The 16502-nt window shown below is 50.0% G+C and overlaps 1 long non-coding RNA gene across 5 annotated transcripts in view; it reads right to left on the bottom strand.

Annotated features, from left to right (window-relative positions):
* Window positions 1–16502, bottom strand: part of LOC118692518 (uncharacterized) — a 134104-nt gene that overhangs the window by 42766 nt on the left and 74836 nt on the right. For all 5 annotated transcript variants that reach the window (XR_008508653.1, XR_004981163.1, XR_004981165.1 and 2 more), the window contains one exon: window positions 7400–7566. This is a non-coding gene — a long non-coding RNA (uncharacterized LOC118692518). The remainder of the gene's footprint in view (window positions 1–7399; window positions 7567–16502) is intronic.

Raw genomic sequence — 16502 nt, 5'->3', positions numbered from 1 at the left:
GCATATCAAACCCTGCTGTGAGCTGCTGTCTGTTTGAGCTGACCACGCAAATGGAAAATAATAGCCAGAGGATGTTTATTGCTCCCTGTATGTTAACACTTCTTACAGGGCTGAGATGGGTAGCTGGATTCCCCAGGGAGATGTGCTTGTGAGATGCAGGCAAAGGCTCCTACTCCAAAGAGACCCAGCAGCTGTGAGGACCCTCTGAGCCTCCCTCCCAGCAGTGGATTTCAGAGAGCTGTGAGTGACTAACAGGCTGTTTCATGAGAAGAATTGATTCTCCCAATTGCCCATGCACAGCACCTGGCACCCCCCGGCTCCAGCCCGGCTCCAGCTCAGCTTCCGTGGCTCTGGCCTCCTGCTGGTGGCTGGGCCAGCTCTGGGCACAGGTGAGGACCCAGGCACACGGGTCCCCAGTGTGACAGCAGCCAGCAGCACCCCCAGCTGCGGCAGCTGCACTGTGCCCGCCTCAGTGCTCTGCCTGGGTGTGCTGGGCCTGTCACAGCAGCAGTCCCACTGGGACAGGGATCTCTGGGAGAATTTGCCCCTACTGGAGGCTCTGCTGGCTGTGTCACTGTGTTCCAGTGAGCAGCTCCAAGCCAAGGGTGACACACACCCACCCTTGTGGGGGCTGCAGGTGACAACCCACCTTGTCCAGCTGCATCTCCATAGTGGCCATCAGCGGGCATTTACTGGAGGCTCTGGGGTGTGACAGTGATAAGTGCTTTGATAGCAGACAGATATCTATAAATAACAACAGCTTCTCTCAAACCCCTTATTTTAAAATAATGAAGACATTCTATAAAGTGACAAGTGTCTAAAACATTGAGAGTAAAAGCTTAGAGAGGCTCATGAAGTTTTGGGAACAGGTGGGAGGAGTGAGATCCCAGCAGCAACTTGCATGGCCTCAAGAGCCTGGGACTAGTCAGAGCCAAGGAGATCAGCCACAGGCTTTTCCCAATGCTCCTCATGGGCACCAGATTTGAGGAAGGGTGAAGGTTTCTGGGCAGATGCCATTGTCCAGTGAGTGCAGCTGCTTCACACCACTCCTGCCTGTGCCAGGGTGAAGAGTCGTATTTGCCTCCAAGGTCTGCTTGCTGTGGAACTTCCTGAGCTGCCACAGATCCCAAGGTGAAATTATTTTCTGCATTACAATAAAAAGAAAAAAATAGTGCCAATTCTTCAGCTGCCAGTCTGGCATGAGTTGGCTCCCATCCTGGTCTTGGGCCAGTGGTGTGGGCAGACAGACAGACAGCAGCAGCAGCAGGAGTGTCCCATGCAGAGGGGTGACAGCTGGACAGAGGTGCTGTGGCACCAGTGACACATGGCAGCAGTTTCCTTGCTGCTCATGATTTACCTTTTGCTCAGTGTCCATTCCTGAGGTATTTCCTGCATTCCAAATGGAGATGTGAACCATGTGGATGATGTGCTGCCCTAGGGAGGGGCAGGAAACCAAATGTGGAAGTGGGCAGCAGCTGTTCCAGAGGTGAACACACCAGCTGGGAGGCTGAAGCTGCTGTTTGAAGTAGCTGGTTGCCAGGGATTAGGAATGATCCTTTGATATTGGAAATGTGTTTTAATGAGTTTCCTGCAATATATGCATCATTTGGGTTCCTGTGGAAAGGTGTCGAACAATTCCCCCTTTTCCTCACCCAAAAGGACATCAAGACATGTAAAAAAATACTTCATTTTTTCATACTTTAAGCCAAACAGGTTTTAAAGAACTGGGAGCCTTCTCAGTGCTTAAAAATTTCTTGCTTTCTTTAAATTACGAGGACAAGCTGCATTTTCAGAATCAATACTCAGAATGTACAGGCAGCTCTCCGGGTGAGGAGGCTCAACAGCAGAGCTGGGCTCTCCGAGGTTGCTCAGTGGTGAAGCTTTCTGTCCGAGCTGTGGAACAGGGCAGCTGCAGCCCCGACGAGCAGAACCAGGCTGTGACACTGGCAGAGGTCATGACTCCAGCAGAACTTGGTTCTCCACAGCACAGGAACCCTATTTTGCATTATAATTTGTTTTAGAGTTTGAGCTTTCTGAGGAAGGGACTGTATGTAATTTAGTGTGGAGAGAGTACACACTGGCCAGGACAGAAAATCTGTGTCTGCTGAAGCTGTGAGCTCCTGCACAGTGCAGAGAGTGAAATAATGGCAAGCATTAATTCTAACATTCATCCAGGGGTCTTGCAGCAAGAGCTCAGGGCAGGTGGCACAGTGCCAGCGAGGAGGGGTGCCACCATGGGGAGAAGGGTTTGCTGCCCTCATCCTGACTCTGAGCCTTCACAGACCCTCCAGAGGAGCTGGATAAAAGCCCCTGGCCCTGGTCCTGCTGTGACCCGTGAGAGGGGTCACAGCGTCCCCAGTGACCCGTGAGAGGGGTCAGGCTCAGCCCCGGGAGCGCTCAGGGATGCACCGGGGGCCAGCAAGTGCACAAATGTAACGCAGAAGGCAGGCTTTGCCCAATGTCACTAACACCATTCACAGCCTATTGGAGGGGACAATTGTCCCATTAAGAAACCCAAAGACATTCTGGATTTCTTCAGCCTCAGGGCTTGGAAGCAGAAAGCATTTACTGCCTAATTAAATTTTCATATACTGGCAGACTACAGCTCTTCTAGTGAATCTGTACTGGACAGCGTGCCAGATTTTGCAGAAAAGAGCAGGCTCGATTTGCCTGGGGTGCCGGCATCAGCTCCCGGCTGGTTATGGAGAGCCCCGAGCTCAGCGCTCACGGCATCCCCGCCCCGGGCTGCAGCTCATGGACGCAGCGCTCACTCTGCGCTGCCGCTGACCGGCGGCACCTCAGGCCAAGCGGCTTTCTCTTTCTAGCAGATGAAGAACTCCTCTGGTGGCTCCTCTGCTCGTTTTTAAGGGGCAGATGCAGCCGAACGGGCTGACCCTGCCCCAGGCAGAGGTGAACAGCGTGCAGCTCTCGGCAGTCGCTTTCCTTGAGCTCCACTTTGGCCCCAGCAGCACCCACCGTTCAGCACATGGGCTCCCTGCACCTGCGACTCTCAGAGCCAGGGTGCTTCCTTGCCTGTCCCCACTATGCCAGGTCAGAGCTCCACACTGGGCTCAGCCTTCCTGCTCGTGACTCTCTTGGTGTCTGCTCAGCTGCTCTGCACACCAGGACACAGATGGAGAGCCCAGGAGACAAGCTTGCTGCTCTTGGATGCCCCTTGTTACTTCTGCCCCAGCCCTTACCTGATTGCCCTTGAATCCTTGTGACAGGATGAGGACAGGGAGCCCAGCGCCATCCCCACCTGGATACAGCCCACCCACAGACGTGCACAGCAGCATGAGGCTGGGACCACTGGCTCACTGCTGAAGATGCCAAAGGGCCGTGGTCCCCAGCCCTGATTTCCCCTAAATAAGCACCCAGTGGAGACCAGGGGCAGGTCTTTGCTCTAAACCTGTCGTGATCATTCACAGGGCAGCTCGTACATTCTCCTGTGCCACGGCTCCACCACCATGAGCTGCTGCAGGAAACATCCCCACAAGGCTTCCAGAGCACAGGGCTGAAATAAGGTGCTGTCAAAACAAGCCAGGATTGTGCAGCTGCTGCCAGGAGTTGTTGCTATTGTATTGTTTTTTAACAGACAGACAAGCATTGGAGCTCAGACCATGGCAGGAGTTTGTGATGGTGCTGGGGCAGTGTGAGGGAGCTGGGAGAGTCTCCAAAACAGCCCAGGGCTGCCACAGGCACCAGGCAGGTGCCAAGGGCTGAGTTTAGCTCTCAAGCAGACTAAAGCAGAGCGTTCCCACTGACCAGATCACATTCCAAACATACTCTCTGTGGGCATGGAGTAGCAAGTCACAGACCTCCAGCTCTCTGCACCCAGACAGGGACAGCACTTCCTCTCCACACACATCCATCCATCCATCCATCCATCCATCCATCCATCCATCCATCCATCCATCCATCCATCCATCCATCCATCCATCCATCCATCCCTCCCTCCTCCTGGCCATGCATGGGGCCCCACCACTGCTGTCACTGGCCTTCAGCTGGGGCTGAATGCAGCAGGAAACCTGCACTGTGCAAGGTTGTGTCAGCCACACACATCCAGCTCCAGAAAAGCCACTGCCGAAAGTGCTGGAGGGTGAAGAGAGACAGCAGCAGCCACTGTGCACTGCCCCACCACAAAACATAAGTGTGCATGCACACCCATGCAAACACTCTCCTGAGCTGCTGCACACAACATGAAATCCTGAGCAATTGAGTAGTTGAAATGCTCTGTTTCAGTCCAGCTAGGGAAAAGCCAGTGTTTGATCAATATTTTCCACAACAACCACTTCCATGTGATAAATGCAGTTATAGGGAAAAGGAACAAATTAACCTTCTGGTGCAGATAGCAGCTACTGCCTGGGAAAAAAGATGGCTCAATTCTGCGGGGAAGCAAGGACAGGCCATGCCAGAATTCCTGCAAAACTGACCAGTCGAGGCAGCATCTGGAAGGCGTTAATGAAAATCAGCCCAGGAGCACACACCCACCTACCTGTACAGGGGGAAGGTAAAACCAGTCACTGAAAGCGGCACCTGCATGACTCGGAAGGAGCTGAACCAGGGGAAAATATATGAACTGGGGACAGCTGATAGATGAAGACATCTGAGGGACTGTGCTGCAGCACCGTGAATGTGGGAAGATAAAAGGCATCTCAGAAAGTGCTTCCCAACATCAATCCTTCCACTGGTGACAAATTGTCTGAAGTCAGGGTAGTTCAGCAGCCATCTGGATCAGAGATTCCATCACAGATTTCTCTACCACAGGCAGCTGGATGCAAATGGCAGTGAGTGGAGATGTGCAAAGGGTGCAATGTGTAAGGTACAGGAGCAGTGCAGCCCCAGGAAAACCAGGAGCCTGAAAAGTGGAAAGATGAAAAAGCAATTGCCCATGCAAGGACAGGAAAGGCAAAAGCAGCATATGGCGAGACCCATCTTTGGGCTGGCCATCCATAACTTGCTTCTTAGGCCTGGAGAAGGCAAGCCAGACTTCCCAAACAGAAAAAAAAAATAAAAAAATAAAAGCTAGAGAAAAAGATCAGAAACCTCATGGGGATGAAGACATCAATTTCTCTCTGACGATGTATCTCTGACCATTCAGGTTACATTTACTGTTCTCCCAGCTGTAAATGCTGCCTGGCTTCATGCTGCTGTCACTCTTGTTGTGGGGACAACACCACAGGCTGCTCAGGAGCTCATCCTGTGTAACAGCTCCCTACACTGGCTGGGGTTTTTCTGTCAGATCCAAGCAGATTTTGCCCCCAGAATGAGTGACAAATGCAGTTGCACACTCCTGTAAGTGCCTCTCTGCCATTAGCAGTGAGCAGCCCCAGGGGCTCCGCAGAAAAGGCAGAGCTGTTACTGCAAAGCACTGCTGGGAGGAGGCCCAGAGCACCTGCACTGCACAGCATAACCCTGCTCTGCTCCGACACCTGCCTCACTTGAGTCTGCCTTCCAGGCAGGACATCCTGACCTTCGAGGTCTGAATCCTGCTCTGGAAAAGGTGATCGAGGAAAAAAAAGATCACATGTGACCTGGTAATGGTGAGCAGCAAGGCAGAGGGGTTATAAAATTTTGCTGAAAGAAGATGAAAGCCTGTTTGTGTTCTGGCTTCCCACTGAAACAAATACACAAAGCACAAATTTGCTGAAAATTCATTAATGTTCTGCATATTTCTAGGAATTTAATTTATCAACTAGAAACTGCATAAATAGAACAGGCGAAAATGCTGAAAGTAGATTAAACATTGATGTAAGTATATATCGATTTGAACATTTCTGTGCCTTTGCTAGTGACACATCAATAAAATTAAATAATATCTTAATAAAATGTCTTGGTAATTATGTCTTTTCCCTTGCGTAAGTGTGCCCTCCAGCAATGTAATTAAAATCAAAATTACATTAACCCTCCAGTGACCATTTGGCAAAAAAAAATTAAGAGTCTAGAGATTTCTCTGAGCTCTCCCGCTGAGCAGGATCACTCTTGGTCACACAGGCTGCACACTCCACTTCCATTCTGATGGCTCTGATCGTGCTCACTCACAACATGTGTTGAGTGATATCCAAGCAAATCAGAGAGCTCTGTGTGGGAGAACAAAGATGGTTCAAAGGTTCATTTGGGCTCTGGGAGGACCTGGCTCTTGTCCCCTGCAAAACATTCCCATGGCACTCGAGCAGTGATGAGTCAGACAGGCCATGGTGCCTCCCTGGCACAAGGCAGGATCCACCTATAGGCTCTGCCACTGCCATGGGACCTCTGCTGTGAGGACACCCAACTGACTTCTCCTGTCCTGGACCCAGAGAACCATGGCAAAGCTGGAGCTGCCTGGGTTTGCCCACTGTTCTGGTGGCAAGCCCATGCCTGGGGTGCAGAAGAAGCCCCCTCCTACCCAGCACAGGGGCACCTGCCACAGCTCTGAAGCAGCTCTTCAGAAATGTCACCAAGAAGCTTTGCTGTTTGCAGGAGTGATTGGAGAACAGACCAGCAAAACCCCTTGTCATTCCCATTTCGCAGGGGGGAATGGCCATTGTCCTGCTGTCAGAGACACTGACAATGTGGTCTGTCAGGAGCCACCCATAATCTGTTTGCTGCAACTCTGCTATGTCACACTGTCAGTTTGTCACCTATACTTGCCATTCATATAACCTATTAGTTGTCCAGTTTGTCTTTCTGTCATGGACCATGTGATGCTCAGCACAACAACTCTGTGCATTTTATTGCTCTCCTTAGTTAATAAAGCACCACATTCGAATTTGGGGGAATTGAGGAGACATGTCTGTCATAGCACATCCCTGTCCTTGGCACCCAGCAGGTCCCACCATGCTGTGGCATCTCACCAGAGCAACCCATGGGGACAGGAACAAAACTGCCACAGCCTTGATAGGGCTGCCACACAGAACACCTCCCAGCTTGCTCAGGACACCTGCTGAGGCTGTCACAAAGGCATCTGCTCTTGCCTCAGACAGAGCTGGGCATGGATTCCACCACCTCCAGGCAGAGCAAAAGGTCCAAAGTGAGATAGACCCCAGCCTGGCTTTCATACCTTCTGCTTCACTTCTGGATTTCAGCGTGAGAGGGGATTGCAAGTGAGTCCTGCCTGAGGAGCAGGGCACTGTCGGCTGCGTGGATGGAGGGAGGCCAAGGGATACTGATCAGCTCCAGTGCCAGATTCAGCAGCAGATGTGTACTGCAGACAGGGACTTGGAGGCTGAGTTGTGTCAGATCAGAGGCTTCTCCTCCTGTACTGATGCTGTGAAGTGTTTGTGCCAAGTAAATGCATCTGCGTCCCAGAGACAGGGACCAGGATGCTGGTGTGGCTCCATTGGGTGCTAGACCCACAACTTCCAGGACTGAAGGCCAAACCTTCCCCCATCCCCAGAAGATGATCATAGCTCTGTACCTGATCTGAATCCAGCACAGCAAAGCCTTCAGGTCCTGGCTGGCAGCACACAACATCCTTTGAGAGGTGACTGCACCCTCCGCTGTGCTCCTGTGGGTGTTTCATCTGAAGGACTTGCAGAGAACTTTGTAGCCATTCATTAGCACAGAACTTCCTGGCACCATGAGCTAATGAGAGAAGAGAGACAGATGAAAAAGCTGTTCCTAAAAACCAATATCAATCCTGAATTCACAGCAAAGCTTTTTTTTCTGCTTATTAGGTTTGGAATTAAAACAATTTCGCCTACTATTCTGCTACTTTGCATATCTAATAGGCAGACATTTTTCTATTTAGATACAATTACAAAATAAACCTTGAGTTGTACAGCAAAGAGCTTGGAGTTTCTGCCCACTCACCTTTTTATTGAAATCCTTGTAATACTGTGTGCCATACTTCAGCAGGCAGTCAAACACCATAGTTAAAGCCCCAGTATGACATTTTACACCTGACTTAACCAGCACTAGATTATCGGCTGTTGGCACAAGAGTGCATTTTTTACAACTTGCTAGTCTCTGAACTTGTATTAAAGGGTCCTGAAGCCTAGTGGGACTGAGCAGGCTCAAGACAGCTTTGGTATAACTTTGCAGCTCTTGGTGAGCTCGCACAGACCATTAGCTGCAGATGTCCTTCTGAAGATCAAGAGCACTTCAAAGTCTTCTAAATTCCTTCCTAAGCTCAAGAGGCTTGGAACATTTGCACAGCTTACACCAGCTGACCTCGATCCATGAGGCAGCACTCAGATCCAGACTAAGACTTCTCCTAAAAGTATTTTAAATGTCTCCCATTCTCTGCAATGAAATAATCAGTAGACCTCATTTTCACACATTTGAAAAGTTACATTTTCAGTAGTCTGCCTTGTCTGCAGACAGTTGCCTTCACAATAAACTCAGAGGAGACTCCCCCTTCACTCGGTCTGGGACAGCAGTGGAGACATTCCTGTTGTTCCTGGCACTCTTGGGGCCAGGCAGCAGTTGGCATTAGTACTTGCAAGTTCACAAGGAACACTGAAAATAGTTACTGATTTCTGAGGACTATTGTTAACTAATCTTCAAATATTATAGTGAGTGACAAGTGCCTTGGAATTTGAGGATCGCTGATGACTCCTTTTGTCTGTGCTTACTGTTGCAATATTTGTAACAAAATAATTCAAATTCAGATAATGTAAATGCTTCATGAAAGAAAAAGCTTTGCCAGTCAAAGATCCAGGGTTGTGGAGATTACCCAGGGAGGCAGATACTCAACCTGTACCTGGAAATTTGGAAGGATGGGAATCCCTGACACAACAAGCTCATGCCCCCCTCTTTCCACAGAGGACCTCCTGATTTACTGGCAAGACAAGGATAATTCGTTTTGATGTTTTTAAGAAAATGAACCAGGCATAGCCCAAGCAGGACAGTCCACAGCCTTGGAAACAAGCACGACAGTATTAACAGAGACCAGATGGGCCTCACATGGCAAGTGGCACAGCAGCATCTGTTACAAAGGAGGAAAAGCAGCACAAATAGCAGCAAGTTTCCATGGCCTGGCAGCTCCTGCCAGGGACGAGTTCACAGTGGGAATTGATCAGGCAGGAGTCCACTCAGCATCATCAGGGATGGTGCTCTATGGAGACTGGTTTCTCCTTTAGCACTCTCTCCTCCAGAGGACCTGGCTCTCTCCATAGTGATGGGATGTGCTGATGGCTTAACGAGCTGCCAATGGGATTATGCAGAATCATTTTGTCGGGTTCAGGAGCTGTGGGAAATGGCATATGCTGGAAGCACAAGACTGCACAGCCCTAACTGCACAGACAATGACATCTGAGCCCAAAGCCTTGTCATAAAGAAGAAAATACATGCAGAGCCTGAACATCTTTGGTATTTCAGAGCAGAAAAGTCGAATCCCTGTAGATGGTGGGCATCTGGGAGCTGCTGGGTTTTCTAGCACAGGCAGGGATTTCTGCTGCATGCATAACAGAAACGGAGAGCCCCACAGCAATGAACATCCTGCAGCAAGAGCACTGCAAGGCTGGTCAGACTACTCGTGTCCAGCGCCACTCCCTCCCACAGGAGGGACACATCCAGGAAGAGCAAAGGATGGCTCCTTCATGACCTCTGCTACTGTCAGGACCCTATGACAAGAGCTCAGGCCCTTCCAGCCAAAGGTGAACAGCTTACCTAACTTCATTAAAAAAACAGCAACATTCATTATTTCAGCCTTCCAGGGCAGGCACAAAGATAGATGAAAGGAATAAAGGCAAGCTAGAAACATCAATAAATTACTGCATCTTCTTATTGGCTGCAGTATTCAATAGTTTCAAATGTTTTCTGCTGCCTTTGGCAAGCAGAAGGTTTGCAAAAGTGCTGAGCCTGTCACCTGTAACATGTCACCATCACTTATCCCTGCTAAGTTGCGTTTTCTCTCCCTTCCCGGGGAGTTCACATGACTGCAAATGGCTGCAGCAGTGAACTGGTGACAACGGCTCCGAGCTAACAGGGCTTGCTGGTAACAGGAGGGATGGCTCAGATGGACGAAAGCAGCAGCGCAACAGAGCTGAGTGAGTGCAAGGTAAAAGAAATACTTCAGCTACAGTCACCAATTACCTACAAGAGCTGGACATCTTCCTAGGTGAAGGCACTGCCTGCCCACACACACACCTCCCCAGCTTGCCTCCCAGGGTCCAGGAAGGACACTGCTCCCCATGAAGACTCACATGTCCCCAGGCAATGATGAGCCCTGCAGCCAGGGACAGAGCTCCTTGTTCTGTAACTGCATGGGAAAGCAGAGGTGAAGGCTTGGGTTGTCTTTACTGATGAGCAGCTGATAATGAGTCACAGGTCCCATTCCTGTGACTTGCCTTGCTCAGCTCAGCAGCTCCTGAGCAAGCTCAGGGATGCCCAGCCATGGCAGCGGGGCCCCGCTGCGGCTGTGGAGCAGCCTCTGTCCAGTGCAGCATGCCCAGCAGCACTGACCCTTTATCTGGGAAAGAGCTCTGCCTCCAGTTGTGCATGGAGAGCTCATGGAGAGCCCACACATGGAGGGGAGGGGATGTGGCAGACATGGTCTGGCCCAAGGAGGCACACAGGGTGTGACAGGCCTGGAGCCACTCACAGGCATCCTCAGAGCAGCCCGTGGGGAACGAGTCCAGTTAAAAACAATCCTGCGTGACCTGCTCCCTGACAGTACCATGGACCTGCACCGAGGGTTCTCACAAGTGTAGTAGACTACACCACGTGGCTTTGACTGCTGTTGAAAATATTTAATAAACTCTAGAATATGAATCACTATCAAGGACCCTGAACATTAATTTCAGTCACAGCTGGCCACACTCTATCACCCTATAAACACCTCTCCAGTTTCAATTAACATTTCGCTATCTCCTGTCTCCTTGAATATTATATTTAACTAATTTAAGAGGATTGGTAAAGATAGTTTTCACACTTCACATGAAAGCATAATGAAATAATGATACCTGTACCCACAAAAAGCATGAGGATACTGCATAAAGAGCTTTAAAGTCATCTGAAGCAAAAACTTCTCCAGGAGACCTTCATTCTAGCTTTGGCTACCAAGGCCCCCATGCAGGTGTGTGCCATCCTTGGCACAGGGTCCAGCTCCGGACCCCAGCCCCAACCAGCCACAGCTGGCTCAGCCACAGTGCCCCTGCATTTGGGTTTCCCCATGTTGTAACAAATGCCTTTGGAAGGAGCAGGCATTTCCCATGGCAGACTAAGAGAAACTGATTATTGTTTGTCCTCATCTATAACCTCATTTGCAAAAAACCAGTACTGTGGGTTTTCAAAATCATGGAAATTTAGGCCTAAGAAGGGCAGAAAACAACAGAATGGTGTCCTTTGTGCAATAACCTTTCCTCTGTTTGAAGACTGTCACTTCCCCACCTCTTATTTTCCCATTTCAGGTCAACAACACTCAATTCTTTCAGGCTTTCCTCATGAGTCATATATTTTGGATCTTAGCATCTCTTTCAAAATTTTCCAGTACTTCACCAAGTTCTCTGTATTTTTTCTTAGAAGAAATATATATTTCATTATTTTTAAGATTTAAAATATTTTTATTCTCTGAGATTACATGCAGAGGGAATGTTTATACCTGGGCCCATACAGGCAACACTCATGTTAATGTGTCCTAAAATAAGGCTCTGCTTTTTGGCATTGTCACACCCGCATCCTTTCCTGCAAAAATGTTGCCTTGCCAGATATTTCATATATCAAAAGCAGAATATATAAATACTTAAGTATGCATTCCTGCTTTTTAGTTCTCCCTTCTATGCAGAATGTGGACTTTCTGTATCAGTGCAAGCTACTTTCCTATCTTAATTGTGCCCCAGGGACTGTTCAGACTCTCATCTACATGACTCGGGCCAGAGCTACAAGGTTTATAAGCTTGTAGGCTCTGCCCTCATCCCAAGCTAGGGTTTAGTAGACCTCCCAATTTCCTATATTAAACAAAACAATTTTCCAATAATGTGCTTGCTTCATCTCCCTCCTGTGTGGAGCAGAAGCAGCTCCCTGTGGGAGCACAGCTCTTCCCAGCTGCCACACGGCCAGGGGCCGTGGAAGACCCCGGTCTGGAGGGAGATGTGGAGACACTCCATGCAGCCACATCCCATTAACAGCATTCATCCCCAGCCAGCCCTGCAGTGGGACCTCACACTGCTGGGAAAGCCCTGGAGCTCCTGGCACGGGGCTCCAGCCCCACGGCAGCTCTGAGCCCGGTCCCCCAGCTCTGTGTGGAGCAGAGTCCCACTGGCTGCAGTTACGCTGCTGCTCCTGCTCAGCTGCCACCAAGCTGAGGTCACTGAGCCTGGGAGCACTGAAGGGAGCAGCTGAGCAGGCAAATGGCTCTACCAGAGGGTTCAGGCACTTCCCTCCCAGCCACCCTATGTGTCATCACCCCCTCTGATGTTTTCACTTTGCTTTCAGATGCTCCGTGGCACAGCAAGTCCTTTCCTGATGGTGCATAGCTGCATAGCTGCACCACTTACCACTGCGTGTTTTGGCCAAGGCAGGAACACGCTGGGCTGCAGGGACAGAGCGCAACCCTCCACAGCTTCCTCGGGGCTGGAACACAGCATGCGGCCACAGCCACAGACCCCCGGCACGGCCCCACCAGCCCCTCCAGGACAGCTCAGGAGCACCCATTCCCCCCGGTCTAAAGCTCCTCTCCAAGCCCCGGGCTCCATCCTGGTGCGAGCACGTGCGCTGGAGCTCCCCGTGCTGCGGGTCCATCTCCCCGGGGCACCCCGGCATGCCCTTCCGCAGAACGCCTGCAGCCACTGAGCTCGCTGGAGGCTCCCTCGCTGCTGACAAATCCCTCAGGCTCCATTCCTGAGAGCTGCAGCAGCGGCACAGCCCAGTCTTTGCAGAAAGTCTCCCACAGCACAGCTCAGCCTGTCAGGGGTTTCCTCTATCCTTCTCCAAGCACTGACTGTAGAAGCCAACAGTTTAATGTTGTCATTTCCTTTAGACTGCAGTGTTCTCATTTTAGCACACCAACTTATTTTTTATGGAGTTTGGAAAGATTTCTTTTTGTATGTCCTCACTTCTACTCCAAGCATGTTTGCTCTCAATTTATTTCTGCTCTTCTTATCTTCTCAACAACTGCATCTCTTGTTCCTAGTCCTGCTCATTTTCTGCTCCATATTGTGATTTTTCTTTAATTTCATCTTGCTCTCACACTTCCCAATCACACATTTCATCACTCCTGCTTCCCTATTGCCAACAACATGTGATTTCTTTATCTTAATTGTATCACCCAGTCATCTGGCTCCAGGATGGCATCTCTTTACCTCACAGTGCCATCCCTTTAATCATTACTGCTTCTGGCATGTATAATAATAGTTGAGACCAGCTGTTAGCTTTTACCTTCCAGTTACAGGCACAAGGGGTTTTTTTCTTCCATATAAGTCCTAATGACAACACAAACTGAAACCATCCAAACATCACTTCACACAGGCTGCAGAAATCAAACCAGTGCTCCATGAGCTCCTCTTCCCTGCTCCCAGGTAAGCAGCAGGGAGCTGCCCAAGACCAGCCCTTGAGGAAACAAAGTCTTTCTGAAGGACCAGACTCATGCCCTTGCAAGGAGCCCATCAGCAGAAGTACCTGAGTCTAGTCACAGGTCCCATTTCTGCTGTTTGCTTCCATGTCACTCCCAGGGGCGTCTCCATCCCATGAAGCCTGTGCTGTATCCAGACCCCTGACAGGCTTCTGGCAATGGGCAGTGGTCTCCATGGAAATGCAGCCTTCCCCCACAGCACATGAAACCCTTTTTCCTCCTATCTGCCAGGCTACACCTCTCTGATGCCCACCAATCCACCCACAAGTGACAAAGCTCCACAGAGTTAGCAGCCAGCCTGCTGCCCAGCAGAGTGGGCTCCCACCAGGCTGTGGGACTTGACACCAAGTGTCTTTTTCAGTGCATAGCAGATGTTATAGACCAGCTTCACTGCCTGGGGTGCTGTCCTGTCTGTCTCCAAATGCAGGAGGTTGTGGCACTATGGCGTGCCTGGCACTGTGGCATTCTCTGGACAGCAGGCTACACAAGCTGCTATAGGCAGTGCCCTCTGTGCCTCAGATCTCCATCCAGCTCCTCTCTCCCTCCCCCAAAAGAATTTCAAATGGCTGATTCATGTTCAAAGCATCTTCAGCATTTGGGGGGTCCTGCTCAGTGCACGCAGTGACAGCTCCTTTTCAGGGAAGCAGAAGGGAACTGGAACTGCCAGCCCAGGCTGGGAGGAGACACCTGTGCAGGGCGGTCAAGAGGCAAGAGTGGAGGCACCACCACAGGGGCCCAGTAACTGCCCACTCCAGATGAAAATTCTGCTGTCTGGATCCACTTGTCCAGCTCCAGGAAAAGGCAAAGAGCTTTGAATGCATCACAAGTTATCAGCAATAAGAAGTTTTACATGGCGGTATAGGGAATAAAAACTGATACTACAAGCTCCTTAAATGCCACTGCAAAAGGCAGAATGGCACAGGAGTCATTGTACAGGTCTAACTCAACACCTCTGTCTGTATCCTGATCCACACATGCTGCTTGGAAGGTCAGCAAGAGCTGGGCTTCTGCACAGAGAAACATTTTACATCTGTCAGAGGGTGCCATGGTGCCAGCCATGAATCAGCACAGGAGAGTGTCTGGTCACCTGATTTACACAAAGGTAGAATTGAATTGGAGCTTGAATAATACAGGTCAAAAAAAGAACAGAGCGGGAGATTATACAGCAGGAAAATCTGACAAAAGGACTTATTTAGTCTGGAAAAATGCCATTTACACAGGGCACCATACTTTGTCAATGTAAAGCAATCCTTGCTGATCTGTCTCTACACAGGGCCATGCTAAAAGTCAGCAGCTCAAGAGGAGAAAGATTGTGCTCCATCAACACTTGGGGCTTGCACTGTGTTCCTGCTCTGCAGAGCAAGGCCAGGACCATGGCACCCAGATGTGGCCAACACAGTTAACTGTTCTAGCATAGCAGGAGAGTCAGTCAGAGAAGAACCATCCTGTTCCTTGACTTTGCTATGGAGCTGATTTATCCCCTGGAGCAACTAGGTGCTTTCAGGGATTAAACACTTGACTCATCATAGGAGTCACCACTCACAAAACCTGGGCAGAGACAGGGCATGGACCAGGTGTGAAGCATTGCCAGAACCAAAAAGTACATGAGCTGTTCAGGATGAAGAGCTGCATGTAGGAGAGAAAAGGAAAGGAAGTTTTTACCAAGTGGCAAGAAAGCAGATGTTGTACAAGGGCTGGAGCAGGATAGCTTTGCTGACCTAGATGTCTGCATTTACCTACAGGGAAGGGAAATGCACAAAAAACTAAACCGGGTCTAGAGTAACAGAAATGTGTTTAAGGGCCCCATAAGCCTACCTACCTCTACTCCTGCCAGAGCTAGAGGAGCAGGCACAGGCATGCACTAGTTCAGAGGGCAGTGCCACAGGCTGGTACTGAGCCTTTGCCTGAAAGGCTTTCACAAACCAAGGTGAGTGAAAAGGCAGCATGTAAAAATACTGACAAAGATGTACAAAAGGACTATCAAAATAGATGTTGGCAACAGGCAGAGATGAGGGGAAGGTGCTGGACTGGTCCCTTGGAGGCACCAGGTCAGCCCACTGCTTCAGCCATTCCAGGATGTGCCTGAGGCAGCAGGAGTGTACATGGAAACCTCCCATCCAGCAGTCCCCAAGGCTGCACACTGCTCAACTTGACTGAAAGAGCTGAGTAGCAACAACACTGCCTCGTCCCTCCTTCCTGTACACTGAACCTGCACACTGTATGGTTTAAAGCATAGGCATTCAAGGCATGTTGATGCATTCAAATATTTCTGCCATGCAAATAAGAGTCCATATAATCCATTTTAGGCAGCTGTAACCTAAATTGACAGCTGAGGGAGCCTGCCACGACCACGACAAATACAGATAACAACCTTTGAGGGCAATACCCCAATAGTCAGCCCTGGATGGATGGGGAAAGCCTTCCAGGGCACTCAGGTCAATGAAACCCACAATTCACCACATGGCTTTGGGCTTATCGAGCAAGTCAGTGTTGGCACTTTGATTTCTCCCCAAAAAGAATTGCTGAAGGAAAAATAAAATCAACAAAGAATGCCATCTGAAGCAAAGTCTCAGAGTCTTCTTTGAGAGGAGCTCTTTGAGAGCACATTTTTCCTAAGGAAAAGCAGCTGCCCAAGAAGCACACACAGCCCAAGGTGCTGCCCTGTGCAGCCCCCACAAGCAGACACTGCAGTCCCCAGACCAGCCGCTCTGCTCTTTGGTCTCTGCAATGCTTAAAGAACCTCACACCTGGCTCTGACCTGTCACCTGCCCTCACTGCCTCCCCAGTGCCCACTCCATCCCTGCCAGGCCCATCACCAAGACCAGGGCAGCTCTCCACTGTGTTTCCCCAGACGTCTCATTCTGACACTGCCCACCCTGCTGCAGCTGCCCGTCTAGAGCCTCACACTCAGGCCTTGCCAGGCTGATGACAGGGCCATCCCACACCCATATACATTTGTGGGCAATAAGGCCAGCAGGGACCTGATCATAGAAACATTGAATGGCTT

This window comes from Molothrus ater, chromosome 16 (genome assembly GCF_012460135.2).
Source record: "Molothrus ater isolate BHLD 08-10-18 breed brown headed cowbird chromosome 16, BPBGC_Mater_1.1, whole genome shotgun sequence".
NCBI lineage: Eukaryota > Metazoa > Chordata > Aves > Passeriformes > Icteridae > Molothrus > Molothrus ater.
The sequence above is the reverse complement of the archived record's forward strand: the minus strand, read 5'-3'. Positions and strand labels throughout refer to the sequence as shown.